Source organism: Salmo salar, chromosome ssa01 (genome assembly GCF_905237065.1).
Source record: "Salmo salar chromosome ssa01, Ssal_v3.1, whole genome shotgun sequence".
NCBI lineage: Eukaryota > Metazoa > Chordata > Actinopteri > Salmoniformes > Salmonidae > Salmo > Salmo salar.
Window position 1 is genome coordinate 110,007,945 of NC_059442.1, and position 15,948 is coordinate 110,023,892.

Consider the following 15,948-nt stretch of genomic DNA (forward strand, 5'->3'; position numbering starts at 1 on the left):
TGAACGGAGTGCCCTTGTTTGGGTGTAGGGCCTGATCAGAGCCTGAAGGTACGGAGGTGCCGTTCCCCTCACAGCTCCGTAGGCAAGCACCATGGTCTTGTAGCGGATGCGAGCTTCGACTGGAAGCCAGTGGAGAGAGCGGAGGAGCGGGGTGACGTGAGAGAACTTGGGAAGGTTGAACACCAGACGGGCTGCGGCGTTCTGGATGAGTTGTAGGGGTTTAATGGCACAGGCAGGGAGCCCAGCCAACAGCGAGTTGCAATAATCCAGACGGGAGATGACAAGTGCCTGGATTAGGACCTGCGCCGCTTCCTGTGTGAGGCAGGGTCATACTCTGCGAATGTTGTAGAGCATGAACCTACAGGATCGGGTCACCGCCTTGATGTTGGTGGAGAACGACAGGGTGTTGTCCAGGGTCACGCCAAGGCTCTTAGCACTCTGGGAGGAGGACACAAGGGAGTTGTCAACCGTGATGGCGAGATCATGGAACGGGCAGTCCTTCCCCGGGAGGAAGAGCAGCTCCGTCTTGCCGAGGTTCAGCTTGAGGTGGTGATCCGTCATCCACACTGATATGTCTGCCAGACATGCAGAGATGCGATTCGCCACCTGGTTGTCAGAAGGGGGAAAGGAGAAGATTAATTGTGTGTCATCTGCATAGCAATGATATGAGAGACCATGTGAGGATATGACAGAGCCAAGTGACTTGGTGTATAGCGAGAATAGGAGTGGGCCAAGAACAGAGCCCTGGGGGACACCAGTGGTGAGAGCACGTGGTGCGGAGACAGATTCTCGCCACGCCACCTGGTAGGAGCGACCTGTCAGGTAGGACGCAATCCAAGCGTGCGCGGTGCCGGAGATGCCCAGCTCGGAGAGGGTGGAGAGGAGGATCTGATGGTTCACGGTATCAAAGGCAGCAGATAGGTCTAGAAGGATGAGAGCAGAGGAGAGAGAGTTAGCTTTAGCAGTGCGGAGAGCCTCCGTGACACAGAGAAGAGCAGTCTCAGTTGAATGCCCAGTCTTGAAACCTGACTGATTAGGATCAAGAAGGTCATTCTGAGAGAGATAGCAAGAGAGCTGGCCAAGGACGGCGCGTTCAAGAGTTTTGGAGAGAAAGGAAAGAAGGGATACTGGTCTGTAGTTGTTGACATCGGAGGGATCGAGTGTAGGTTTTTTTCAGAAGGGGTGCAACTCTCGCTCTCTTGAAGACGGAAGGGACGTAGCCAGCGGTCAAGGATGAGTTGATGAGCGAGGTGAGGTAGGGGAGAAGGTCTCCGGAAATGGTCTGGAGAAGAGAGGAGGGGATAGGGTCAAGTGGGCAGGTTGTTGGGCGGCCGGCCGTCACAAGACGCGAGATTTCATCTGGAGAGAGAGGGGAGAAAGAGGTCAAAGCACAGGGTAGGGCAGTGTGAGCAGGACCAGCAGTGCCGTTTGACTTAGCAAACGAGGATCGGATGTCGTCAACCTTCTTTTCAAAATGGTTGACGAAGTCATCCGCAGAGAGGGAGGAGGGGGGGAGGGGGAGGAGGATTCAGGAGGGAGGAGAAGGTAGCAAAGAGCTTCCTATGGTTAGAGGCAGATGCTTGGAGTTTAGAGTGGTAGAAAGTGGCTTTAGCAGCAGAGACAGAAGAGGAAAATGTAGAGAGGAGGGAGTGAAAGGATGCCAGGTCCGCAGGGAGGCGAGTTTTCCTCCATTTCCGCTCGGCTGCCCGGAGCCCTGTTCTGTGAGCTCGCAGTGAGTCGTCGAGCCACGGAGCAGGAGGGGAGGACCGAGCCGGCCTGGAGGATAGGGGACAGAGGAAATCAAAGGATGCAGAGAGGGAGGAGAGGAGGGTTGAGGAGGCAGAATCAGGAGATAGGTTGGAGAAGGTTTGAGCAGAGGGAAGAGATGATAGGATGGAAGAGGAGAGAGTAGCGGGAGAGAGAGAGCGAAGGTTGGGACGGCGCAATACCATCCGAGTAGGGGCAGAGTGAGAAGTGTTGGATGAGAGCAAGAGGGAAAAGGATACAAGGTAGTGGTCGGAGATTTGGAGGGGAGTTGCAATGAGATTAGTGGAAGAACAGCATCTAGTAAAGATGAGGTCAAGCGTATTGCCTGCCTTGTGAGTAGGGGGGGACGGTGAGAGGGTGAGGTCAAAAGAGGAGAGGAGTGGAAAGAAGGAGGCAGAGAGGAATGAGTCAAAGGTAGACGTGGGGAGGTTAAAGTCACCCAGAACTGTGAGAGGTGAGCCATCCTCAGGAAAGGAACTTATCAAGGCGTCAAGCTCATTGATGAACTCTCCAAGGGAACCTGGAGGGCGATAAATGATAAGGATGTTAAGCTTGAAAGGGCTGGTAACTGTGACAGCATGGAATTCAAATGAGGAGATAGACAGATGGGTCAGGGGAGAAAGAGAGAATGTCCACTTGGGAGAGATGAGGATTCCAGTGCCACCACCCCGCTGGCTCGATGCTCTAGGGGTATGCGAGAACACGTAGTCAGATGAGGAGAGAGCAGTAGGAGTAGCAGTGTTATCTGTGGTAATCCATGTTATCTGTGGTAATTACAATGATTCTAGATCTGATTCTAGATCTGTGGTGTGGTACATAGGATTACAATGATTCTAGATCTGTGGTGTGGTACATAGGATTACAATGATTCTAGATCTGATTCTAGGTGTGGGGACATAGGATTCTAATAAAACTGTTTCTTCTTGAGAGAGTTTGGAAAACGTAATCAAATGGCCACCCAGACTTTGCATCGCCCCCCCCCCTTATCCTCTATGGGCTAGGTGGGACGCTAGCGTGCCACCCGTGGTGCACTCCATCAACAGCAGGTGCATTTCAAGAGCGGCAAATTTGAATCCAAATAAATGTCAAAATTCAAATTTTTCAAAAATACAACTATTTTACACCATTTGAAAGATAAACATCTCCTTAATCTAACCACGTTTTACGATTTCAAAAAGGTTTTACGGCGAAAGCATACATTTAGAGTATGTTAGGACAGTACATTTACAAGAGTTGTGTGTAATGTTTTGTCAAGTCAAAGACAGGGTCACCAAAACCATAAAACCAGCTAAAATGATGCACTAACCTTTTACAATCTCCATCAGATGACACTCCTAGGACATTATGTTAGACAATGCATGCATTTTTAGTTCTATCAAGTTCATATTTATATCCAAAAACAGCGTTTTACTATGGCATTGATGTTGAGGAAATCGTTTCCCTCCAATAACCGGCAGTCAAGTCAGCGTCACAAATTAAATAATTAAAATTAGAAAACATTGGTAAAATATTATATTGTCATTTAAAGAATTATAGATTTACATCTCTTGAACGCAATCAACTTGCCAGATTTAAAAATAACCTTACTGGGAAATCACACTTTGCAATAATCTGAGCACTGCGCCCAGAAAAATACGCGTTGCGATACAGACTAGACGTCATGTTGGGGAGATCTAAAATCGAAAATACTATGTAAATAATCCATTACCTTTGATTCTCTTCATCAGATGTCACTTCCAGGTATCACAGGTCCATAACGAACGTAGTTTTGTTCAAAAAAGCTCATCATTTATGTCCAAAAATCTCCGTCTTGTTAGCACATGATCTAAGCCAGCCGGACTTCTCGTCATGAACGAGGGGAAAAAATATATTTCCGTTCGTTCAAACATGTCAAACGTTGTATAGCATAAATCATTAGGGCCTTTTTTAACCAGAACATGAATAATATTCAAGGTGGACGAATGCATACTCTTTTATAACGTATTGGAACGAGGGTACCCAACATGAACTCGCGCGCCAGGTGTCTAATGGGACATCATCGTTCCATGGCTCTTGTTCGGTCAGATCTCCCTCCAGAAGACTCAAAACACTTTGTAAAGGCTGGTGACATCTAGTGGAAGCAATAGGAAGTGCCAAAATATTCCTCAGCCCCTGTGTTTTTCAATGGGATAGGTTTAAAGTCAATACAACACATCAGGTATCCACTTCCTGTCAGAAAATGTCTCAGGGTTTTGCCTGCCAAATGAGTTCTGTTATACTCACAGACACCATTCAAACAGTTTTAGAAACTTTAGAGTGTTTTCTATCCATATATAATAAGTATATGCATATTCTAGTTACTGGGTAGGATTAGTAACCAGATTAAATCGGGTACATTTTTTTTATCCAGACGTGCAAATGCTGCCCCCTAGCCCTAACAGGTTAAGCTGCTGCTGCTCTGTTATTATCTATGCATTGTCACTTTCATAACTCTACCTACATGTACATATTACCTCAATTACCTCGACTAACCGGTACCCCCTGTATATAGTCTCCACATTGACTCTGTACCGGTACCCCCTGTATAAAGCCTCCACATTGACTCTGTACCGGTACCCCCTGTATATAGCCTCCACATTGACTCTGTACCGGTACCCCCTGTATATAGTCTCCACATTGACTCTGTACCGGTACCCCCTGTATATAGCCTCCACATTGACTCTGTACCGGTACCCCCTGTATATAGCCTCCACATTGACTCTGTACCGGTACCCCCTGTATATAGCCTCCACATTGACTCTGTACCGGTACCCCCTGTATATAGTCACGCTATTGTTATTTTACTGCTTCCCTTTAATTACTTGTTTTATTTTATTTGTTTTTTTTTTACGGTATTTTTCTTAACTGCATTGTTGGTTAAGGGCTTGTAAGTGAGCATTTCACTGGAGGTGAATACCTGTTTTTCGGCACATGTCACAAATGATTGATTTGATAAATGTTGAAGAGGGTGGGGCTTAAGCTGGATCCCTGTTTTACCCCACGACCCTGTGGGAAGAAATGTGTGTCTTTGCTAATTTTAGCTGCACACTTGTGTACATGGATTTTTTAATGTCATATGTTTTTCCCCCAATACCACTTTCCATCAATTTGTATAGCAAACCCTCATGTCAAATTGAGTCAAAGGCTTTTTTGAAAATAACAAAGAATGAGAAGAGTGTTTGTTTGTGTGCCAATTAGGGTGTGCAGGGTGACTATGTGGTCTGTCGTACAATAATTTGGTAAAAAGCCAATTTGACCTTTGCTCAGTACATTGTTTTCACTGAGGACATGTACAAGTCTGCTGTTAATGATAATGCAGAGGATTTTCCCAAGGTTGCTGTTGACGCATATCCCACGGTAGTTATTGGGGTCAAATTTGTCTACACTTTTGTGGATTGGGGTGATCAGTCCTTGGTTCCAAGTATTGGGGAAGATGCCAGAGCTAAGGATGATGTTAAAGAGTTTAATTGGAATTTGTGGTCTGTATATATTTTATAATTTAATTGAGGAAACCATCAACACCCACAGGCCTTTTTGGGTTGGAGGGTTTGTATTTTGTCCTGTAGTTCATTTAAGGTAATTGGAGAATCCAGTGGGTTCTGGTTGTCTTTAATAGTTCATTCTAAGATTTGTATTAGATCATGTATATGTTTTTGTTGTTTGTTCTTTGTTATAGGGCCAAAAAGATTGGAGAAGTGGTTTATCCATACATCTCCGTTTTGGATAGATAATTCTTCGTGTTGTTGTTTGTTTAAAGTTTTCCAATTTTCCCAGAAGTGGTTAGTCTATGGATTCTTCAATTGCATTGAGCTGATTTCTGACGTGCTCTTCCTTCTTTTTCCGTAGTGTATTTCTGTATTGTTTTAGTGATTCACCATAGTAAAGGTGTAGGCTCAGGTTTTCTGGGTCTCTATGTTTTTGTTTGGACAGGTTTCTACATTTCTTTCTTAGGTTTTTGCATTCTTCATCAAACTGTTTGTCCGTGTTGTTAATTTTCTTCGGTTTTCTGTTTGACGTTTTTAGATTTGATAGAGGTCAAATATACTGTTTTTAGGTTTTCTACTGGCAAGTTTATACCTTCACTATTACAGTGGAACGTTTAGTCCAGGAAGATGTCTAAAAGGGATTTGTTGTTGTCTAATAGTTTTTTGGTAGGTTTCCACACTACTTTCCTTCCACCTATAGCATTTGTTAATATTATTCAGTTCATTTGACATTGATGCCTCATGATTGAGTATTGCTCTGTTCTAGTAGACTGTGATTTTGCTGTGATCTGATCGGGGGTGTCAGTGGGTTTGACTGTGAACGCTCTGAGAGACTCTAAGTCTCTCTCTCTTTCTCTCTCTCATATTAATTAGTCTGTAGCCCATGTGACTCCCAGCCCGTCTGCCCTGGCAAGGGGAGGAGAGAGCAGAGTTGGCTTTAAACCTAATGGAGGCTTGGTCTTGCACTCCGTGTTTCTTGTTGGCCGTCTGCCTGCTGGTTCAGAACAGGGCTCTCCTCATTTTAACACGTTTAAGCTTTCGTGTTGGAGTCAAGGCGGAACACGGGGGAAAGGAAAGCGGCTGTAATTTCATGCATTTTATTGTTTGTAGTAGAGAATAAAGAATAGGTCTATGTTATGTGTTTAGGTTGCACTGCTTTAGTTTAAAAAAAATATGTATGCATTTTCAAATAGTTATGCAAATGGCATTGATGATATATAGTCATCGGTTATGTTTATTTGATGAAACCTCCGTAGGAGTTGATCCATTTGTATTGCTTTGTTGACAGAGCTGAGACGGCACAAATGAGGTAGGCTTAACGAGCTGATCAAAATATATCAACAAAGCATTTTAAATGGTTGCTTTCTGATATACTAGACTATTTGAGTCCCGGGTTGCTTTCTGATATTCTAGACTATTTGGGTCCCGGGTTGCTTTCTGATATACTAGACTATTTGAGTCCCGGGTTGCTTTCTGATATTCTAGACTATTTGGGTCCCGGGTTGCTTTCTGATATACTAGACTATTTGGGTCCCGGGTTGCTTTCTGATATACTAGACTATTTGGGTCCCGGGTTGCTTTCTGATATACTAGTCTATTTGAGTCCCTGGGTTGCTTTCTGATATACTAGACTATTTGGGTCCCGGGTTGCTTTCTGATATACTAGACTATTTGGGTCCCGGGTTGCTTTCTGATATTCTAGACTATTTGGGTCCCGGGTTGCTTTCTGATATACTAGACTATTTGAGTCCCGGGTTGCTTTCTGATATACTAGACTATTTGAGTCCCGGGTTGCTTTCTGATATATACTAGACTATTTGAGTCCCGGCTTGCTTTCTGATATACTAGACTATTTGAGTCCCTGGGTTGCTTTCTGATATACTAGACTATTTGAGTCCCTGGGTTGCTTTCTGATATACTAGACTATTTCAGTCCCTGGGTTTGCTTTCTGATATACTAGTCTATTTGAGTCCCTGGGTTGCTTTCTGATATACTAGGCTATTTGAGTCCCGTTGTGCAGCAGACCTCCATTCTAGTGAGGCGGGAGAGACCGCAGTCAGTCTGAAAATACCTCTGAATATGCTCAGAGCAGAGCACAGCTGGGCATTATTTATAGCCTTCCTTACCCTTTCATTTTTTCCATCTGACCTCATTTTGGTCCACAGAGTGCTGTTTCTGCTCTGCCTGGCGTACAGCAGAGAGAGGACAGGAGGAGAGAGGACAGGAGGAGAGAGGACAGGAGGAGAGAGGACAGGAGGAGAGAGGACAGGAGGAGAGAGGACAGGAGGAGAGAGGACAGGAGGAGAGAGGACAGGAGGAGAGAGGACAGGAGGAGAGAGGACAGGAGGAGAGAGGACAGGATCACCTGAACTCTTATCAGACAAAAGAAAAGCAGGCTGGAGACGGGGGAGGAAGAGAGGGCGACGGGGGAGGAAGAGAGGGCGACGGGGGAGGAAGAGAGGGCGACGGGGGAGATATGTGAAGGAATAGAAGTCTCTGAGGGAGAGGAGGGAGACGGACTGCAGTCCTCTCTGAGGGAGACGGACTGCAGTCCTCTCTGAGGGAGACGGACTGCAGTCCTCTCTGAAGTTGTAGTTCCTCCTCCTCCTCCTCCACCAGTGGGTGTCTGAGAGGCCAGCTTCCTGCCTACCTCTGGAACATACAGTATAATATACCACATCACACAGTATGTAGACCACATCAGTGTCAGGGCTGTGTGAACCAAACACTCTGACGCTCCGCTCCTACAGCACATCAGCATTTCACTTTCAAAGGTAGTATTGAGCTGGGATTCTGATGAATACATCTTGGGAAGCATCCTGGGATTCTGATGATGAATACATTTGGGGAAGCATCCTGGGGTTCTGATGAATACATTTGGGGAAGCATCTTGGGGTTCTGATGAATACATCTGGGGAAGGGTTCTGATGATGGATACATCTGGGAAAGGGGGTTCTGATGATGGATACATCTGGGGAAGGGGGTTCTGATGATGGATACATCTGGGGAAGGGGGTTCTGATGATGGATACATCTGGGGAAGGGGGTTCTGATGATGGATACATCTGGGGAAGGGGGTTCTGATGATGAATACATCTGGGGAAGGGGGTTCTGATGATGGATACATCTGGGGAAGGGGGTTCTGATGATGGATACATCTGGGGAAGGGGGTTCTGATGATGGATACATCTGCGATTGAGTTTTTAGAGAAAAGAGAAAGAAGCTGTTAATTGGGTTGAACATTCTGCCAGTCAATCTTCTCAGGGTCGGGTTGTCTTTCTCTTGGTGCATGTTGATGATGTCATTATCTTTTAGTTTTTGTTAGTAGGTGTCTGTTAGTAAACGTCCAATGAAGACGTGCCAGAGAGGACATTACTCTGTTCTGTTTGGTCCAGCTGTAAGGATTATTGATGTAAACAACTGTCTCATTTGGTGAGAAGAGAGCTGTCATTGTGAAGTCTCAGTGCTCTGTACACTAACACCTAATGGGCAGCAGTCTGGAGGAAGAAAACGTTGAATATCAGAATGAGGCCTTGGATCGAGTCCCGTCCCTCCACCCACCCCTCTAATTAGTTCCATGTGCTGTTCTTGGAGCAAACGTGTTTTATTTCTACCCTCTCCTCTCCTTCCCTCTCCCCTTCTCTCCTTCCCTCTCCCCTTCTCTCCTTCCCTCTCCTCTTCTCTCCTTCCCTCTCACCTTCTCTCCTGCCCTCTCCTGCCCTCTCCTGCCCTCTCCTTCCCTCTCCTGCCCTCTCCTTCCCTCTCCTGCCCTCTCCTTCCCTCTCCTGCCCTCTCCTTCCCTCTCCTGCCCTCTCCTTCCCTCTCCTGCCCTCTCCTTCCCTCTCCTGCCCTCTCCTCTTCTCTCCTGCCCTCTCCTCTTCTCTCCTGCCCTCCCCTCTCCTGCCCTCCCCTCTCCTGCCCTCCCCTCTCCTGCTCTCCACCCTCCCCTCTCCTGCCCTCCCCTCTCCTGCCCTCCCCTCTCCTGCCCTCCCCTCTCCTCTCCTCTCCTCTCCTCTCCTCTCCTCTCCTCTCCTCTCCTCTCCTCTCCTCTCCTCTCCTCTCCTCTCCTCTCCTCTCCTCTCCTCTCCTCTCCTCTCCTCTCCTCTCCTCTCCTCTCCTCTCCTCTCCTGCACAGTCTTCCAGTGTTTCCTAGTAACACAGCTAAATGTGTAAACATGAAAGCAACCTCATAAATTGACCTCATGAGGCAAGACACCACAATCTCCTCTTTATCTCAGTAACTGTCTGGCCAGTCAAGCATCCCCCTCACTCTCCCTCCCCCTCCCCTCCTCCCTCTTCCCCCCCTCCCCTTCCCTCCTCCCTCTCTCTCCTCCCCTCCCTCCCCCTCCCTCTCCCTCCTCCCTCTGTCTCCTCCCCTTCCTCCCCGTCCCTCTGCCCCCCCTCTCCCCCCGCCCCTCGCCCCCTCCCTCTCTCCCTCTCCCCCTCGCTCTCCCCCTCCCTCTCTCTCCTCCCTCTCCCCCTCCTCCCTCTCTCCCTTCCTCCCTCTCCCCCTCCCTCTCCCTCCTCCCTCTCCCCCCTCACTTTCTCTCCAATTCAGATGACTTTATTAGCATGGGGAAGCGTATGTTTAAATTGCAAAAGCGAGTGAAATAGATAATAAACAAAAAGTCAAATAAACAATCGAAGATGAAGAGTAAACAGTACATCTGAAACACAAACTTTCAAAGCAACAGACATTTCAAATGGCCGATGGCTTTGAACAGTGGGGGTTGGGCGACGACTGGGACGGGGAGTGCGTTGCGTTGCCTAGCAACACTGTAAAGGATCTGTCAGGCACAAGCCAGCAGATTCAGGTGGAATCATGTAGAATACAATGTGGACATCTTACCAATATCGTGTTGTCTTGTGTATAAAAATAAATATAAATCAATCGTATGGTGTTATGTGGTACAGAACTTTCAATGGTGATTTGGATTCAAAGGTTGTATGTCTACCGTGTGATACCAGACCCTTTCGACAGAGATGTCCACTGTTAGAAGACATCACTGGGCAGTCTTGGGAGACCTAAGCGAACAGTCACACTGTGAGCAACAGCGGGCCAGCGCAGAACTCACATCCTACCCACTGACGTCATCGGAGGAGATGATGACCCACTGGCATGGTGGAGAGGGAATGAGGGTCGCTTTCTGCCTCTACGAGCAGGCTGCCTCTACGAGCAGGCTGCCTCTACGAGCAGGCTGCCTCTACGAGCAGGCTGCCTCTACGAGCAGGCTGCCTCTACGAGCAGGCTGCCTCCACGAGCAGGCTGCCTCTACATCTGTGTCCTGTCACCAGGCCTATAGCAGTCCATGTTACCGTGGTCTATTAAAGCCAGAACAGGTTAACATACTAGTCTTCCTGGTCAGAAACCTTTAGGCAGGTTAATATACTGTATAATGAAAATAGTCAATGGTTCTTCATTGCACTTTTAATTTAATTTTCAAAGCCTGTATTCACAGATGGGTCTTATTCAGGATAAATGTAGCCTAGGATAAATTATCCTGTTATTTGCAATGTAACTTATTTGGTTAATTTCATACTCATTTTGTTTACTTTATTTATTTTGTAATTTGACGCCTATCCAAATGTTGGCCATGTTCTGTTATAATCTCCACCCTGCACAGCCAGAAGAGGACTGGCCACCCCCTCATAGCCTGGTTCCTCTCTAGGTTTCTTCCTAGGTTTTGGCCTTTCTAGGGAGTTTTTCTTAGCCACCCCCTCATAGCCTGGTTCCTCTCTAGGTTTCTTCCTAGGTTTTGGCCTTTCTAGGGAGTTTTTCCTAGCCACCGTGCTTCTACACCTGCATTGCTTCATGTTTGGGGTTTTAGTCTGGGTTTCTGTACAGCACTTTGAGATATCAGCTGATGTAAGAAGGGTTTTATAAATCCATTGATTGATTCAGCCACCTGCAGATCACTGTGTGTTGTAACCCTCCTGGTGCGTAGCGTCTTATGTGGCTTATTTAGAGTAGACTGTCTACTGGTAAAACAGCCACATGAAGCAGCACTTCTCAAACCACTTGTCAGTACTGGAGTTGCATCATAGTAGTCAGCCACTCAGCCACACAGCCAGTCAGCCACACAGCCACACAGCCACTCAGCCACACAGCCAGTCAGCCAGTCAGCCAGTCAGCCAGTCAGCCACACAGCCAGGCAGCCACACAGCCAGTCAGCCACACAGCCAGCCAGCCACACAGCCAGCCACACAGTCAGCCAGCCAGCCAGCTACTCAGCCAGCTACTCAGTCAGCCAGCCAGCTACACAGTCAGTCAGCCAGCCAGCTACACAGTCAGTCAGCCAGCCAGCTACACAGTCAGTCAGCCAGCCAGCTACATAGTCAGCCACACAGTCAGCCACACAGCCAGCCAGTCAGCCACACAGCCAGCCAGCCAGTCAGTCAGCCACAGTCAACCAGTCAGTCAGCCAGCCACACAGCCAGCCAGCCAGCCAGCCACACAGTCAGCCAGCCAGCCACACAGTCAGCCAGCCAGCCACACAGCCAGCCACACAGTCAGCCACACAGTCAGCCACACAGCCAGCCAGTCACACAGCCAGCCAGCCACACAGCCAGCCAGCCACACAGCCAGCCAGCCAGCCACACAGCCAGCCAGCCACACAGCCAGCCAGTCAGCCACACAGCCAGCCAGTCAGCCACACAACCAGCCACACAGCCAGCCAGTCAGCCAGTATGAACATATCTTCACCCTTGTCCTCTACCCGTCCTATCTGGCCCTGTCCTCTACCCGTCCTATCTGGCCCTGTCCTCTACCCGTCCTATCTGGCCCTGTCCTCTACCCGTCCTATCTGGCCCTGTCCTCTACCCGTCCTATCTGGCCCTGTCCTCTACCCGTCCTATCTGGCCCTGTCCTCTTCACCGTTGGAAGTTATTTCTGTCCTCGTCTTCACCAGGAGACTCATGAGTTCAGTGTTCAGTCACTTCATTAGCCCTCGTTCCTCCCCTTCCAGGCTGACCTGCTGTGGGGCCGCTGTGGACCCGCTGTGGATACCACGTTAGTCTGGTTAGGTGGCGGTGTATTGATGGCTGTTGTGGATCATGTCCGTTTTTGGCTGTGAGAATGAAGAGTGACGGTCATGACTGGCTAGAGAGCTGCGGTGGTGGACAGACTGAGCTGTGTAATGCTGCTGTCTCTCTCTGTCTCCTGTCTGTCTCTCTCTCTCTTGTCTCTCCCTGTCTCTCTCTGTCTCTCTCTGTCTCTCTGTCTCTCTGTCTCTGAGGTTGTCTGAACTGAACGACCGTCATTGGGATCATATCTGTTCTTTGACAGTATAATAAGTGATTCTGCCACTTTCAGAGCCGTTATCAGATTCTTTTCTGCAGACAAATATGAACAGAGAGCTCAGTAGGTTCTCAGTAGAGGATATGAACAAAGAGCTCAGTAGGTTCTCAGTAGAGGATATGAACAGAGAGCTCAGTAGGTTCTCAGTAGAGGATATGAACAGAGAGCTCAGTAGGTTCTCAGTAGAGGATATGAACAGAGAGCTCAGTAGGTTCTCAGTAGAGGATATGAACAGAGAGCTCAGTAGGTTCTCAGTAGAGGATATGAACAGAGAGCTCAGTAGGTTCTCAGTAGAGGATATGAACAGAGAGCTCAGTAGGTTCTCAGTAGAGGATATGAACAGAGAGCTCAGTAGGTTCTCAGTAGAGGATATGAACAGAGAGCTCAGTAGGTTCTCAGTAGAGGATATGAACAGAGAGCTCAGTAGGTTCTCAGTAGAGGATATGAACAGAGAGCTCAGTAGAGGAGACATTTTGCATCTGTGCTGTTCTGTGTTTTCTCCCTGCTCTCTGCTCAATGTGGGGTTCTGAAATGGAATGGTGCTGGAAATGGGGCCAGCAAACACTATACTGTAGCACTCTCTCTGTTCTCTCTCTCTCTCTGTTCTCCTTCTCTCTGTTCTCCTTCTCTCTGTTCTCCTTCTCTCTGTTCTCCTTCTCTCTGTTCTCCTTCTCTCTGTTCTCCTTCTCTCTGTTCTCCTTCTCTCTGTTCTCCTTCTCTCTGTTCTCCTTCTCTCTGTTCTCCTTCTCTCTGTTCTCCCTCTCTCTGTTCTCCTTCTCTCTGTTCTCCTTCTCTCTGTTCTCCTTCTCTCTGTTCTCCTTCTCTCTGTTCTCCTTCTCTCTGTTCTCCTTCTCTCTGTTCTCCTTCTCTCTGTTCTCCTTCTCTCTGTTCTCTCTCTCTCTCTGTTCTCTCTCTCTCTCTGTTCTCTCTCTCTCTCTCTCTCTCTCTCTCTCTCTCTCTCTCTCTCTCTCTCTCTCTCTCTCTCTCTCTCTGTTCTCTCTCTCTCTCTCTCTCTGTCTCTCTGTTCTCTCTCTCTCTCTCTCTCTGTTCTCTCTCTCTCTCTCTGTTCTCTCTCTCTCTCTCTGTTCTCTCTCTCTCTCTCTCTGTTCTCTCTCTCTCTCTCTCTGTTCTCTCTCTCTCTCTCTCTGTTCTCTCTCTCTCTGTTCTCTCCCTCTCTCTGTTCTCTCCCTCTCTCTGTTCTCCCGCTTCTCCTTTCTCCCCTTCTCTCTCTCACACTCTCTGTTCTCCTTCTCTCCGTTCGCCCTGCCTTCTCTCACTCAGTTCAATTCTAAAGGCTTTACTAGCATGGGAAACACCATGTTTACATTGCCCAAACAAGTGAAGTAGATAATAAACAGAAGTGAAGTAAACAATCCAAAATGAACATTAAACATTACTCACAAATATTATCTATATACAGTGTTGTAACGATGTGCAAATTGTTAAATTACAAACAGGAAAATAAATCAACATAAATATGGGTTGTATTTAAAATGGTGTTTGTTCTTCACTGGTTGTCCTTTTCTTATGGCAACAGGTCACATAGCAGTATCCCTGGCAGGTAGGCAGACAGGATCCCTGGCAGGCGGGCGGCAGTATCCTGGCAGGTAGGCAGACAGGATCCCTGGCAGGCAGGCAGAGTTGCAGAGCAGGGGATTTGTATTTCCATGTGCTCTGGCTTCCACCGTGACTGCCTGACTGCAGAATGAGGCTCTTCTCTGTCTGCCATGTCATGTTCACTAACCGTCTCTTGTCTGCCATGTTGTCTCCCTGTCTCTTAGCCAGTGCTTTCTGCTCCTGCAGTAGGGAGGGACTGGTGTTCCAGTCCACTCATGTTGTCCCTGTCTCTCAGCCAGTGTTTTCTGCTCCTGCAGTAGGGAGGGACTGGTGTTCCAGTCCACTCATGTTGTCCCTGTCTCTCAGCCAGTGCTTTCTGCTCCTGCAGTAGGGAGGGACTGGTGTCCATTCATGTTGTGTGTGTTTCTCTCTGTGAGTAGCTGGAATCCAGTTGGCCACAGAATTCTCTAGAATGCACATATTTTCTTTATGCGGATTTTACCACCAGTGTTGTGTTTCCACCAAATGTACTTTTTGCGGATAAAAACCAGTGTGTAATGATGTTGTGGACAAAATGTACCTTGTTTCTTAAGTTGTCATGCACCAGCTGACCCAGTGCTGGTAGGCTCTGCGGCCCGGCATACCCAGTGCTGGTGGGCTCTGCGGCCCGGCTGACCCAGTGCTGGTGGGCTCTGCGGCCCGGCTGACCCAGTGCTGGTGGGCTCTGCGGCCCGGCTGGTCTACATGATGAGGTTATTAAAGGTCAGTCCAGCATGGATCATCTTGTCCCCAGAACAAGACCCTGGATGTTTATTGGACAGCAGCATCACTGTGTTCTTTCACCCCCCTGTGGAGTTGATCAGAACTGATTCCATCTGTAGTTTAATCAGCTAGTTTCCTGAGTCCTAGTGGGAGGAGCCTGTCTACACCCTACAGATACTATAGACTGGCTGGGGAGAGACTGGCTTCAGAGCTGCCTGTCTACACCCTACAGATACTATAGACTGGCTGAGGAGAGACTGGCTTCAGAGCTGCCTGGCTACACCCTACAGATACTATAGACTGGCTGGGTTTACGTCTAGTCTCCAGATATACGGTATTACCCTACAGATACTATAGACTGGCTGGGGAGAGACTGGCTTCAGAGCTGCCTGTCTACACCCTACAGATACTATAGACTGGCTGGGGAGAGACTGGCTTCAGAGCTGCCTGTCTACACCCTACAGATACTATAGACTGGCTGGGGAGAGACTGGCTTCAGAGCTGCCTGGCTACACCCTACAGATACTATAGACTGGCTGGGTTTACGTCTAGTCTCCAGATATACGGTATTACCCTACAGATACTATAGACTGGCTGGGTTTACGTCTAGTCTCCAGATATACGGTATTACCCTACAGATACTATAGACTGGCTGGGTTTACGTCTAGTCTCCAGATATACGGTATTACCCTACAGATACTTGCCGCTGGGTGAGACGGTAGGCCCATCTACTGTGTGTGTGTGTACTGCGCTGTACGGTACACTAGTAATTACAGTGTATAACTATCCATTATGAAATTAATGTTAATTGTCCTCTCTAACACCTTGAAATACAGCGCTCTGGGTTTAATGAAAGAGCAGCGGTGTTTAAATTGAGTTTGTGTAACAGCTATGTGATTGTTACTGCTACTGCAGGGAGCTCTCTCTCTCTTCCCTCTTTGTCCTCTCTCTAATCCGTCTGTGAAAGTCTTACTGGATCGTAGTAGTGTGTGCCAAGTCTCTCCCTCAAATTCTAATTGCGTTATTGTCATGAAATACTATTTGTAGATATTACGAAAGCAGT

The 15,948-nt window shown here is 47.7% G+C and overlaps 1 protein-coding gene across 7 annotated transcripts in view; it reads left to right on the forward strand.

The window, feature by feature from the left end:
- LOC106591006 (probable JmjC domain-containing histone demethylation protein 2C) overlaps nt 1–15,948 on the forward strand; it is a 194,446-nt gene that overhangs the window by 36,474 nt on the left and 142,024 nt on the right. The window lies entirely within an intron of this gene.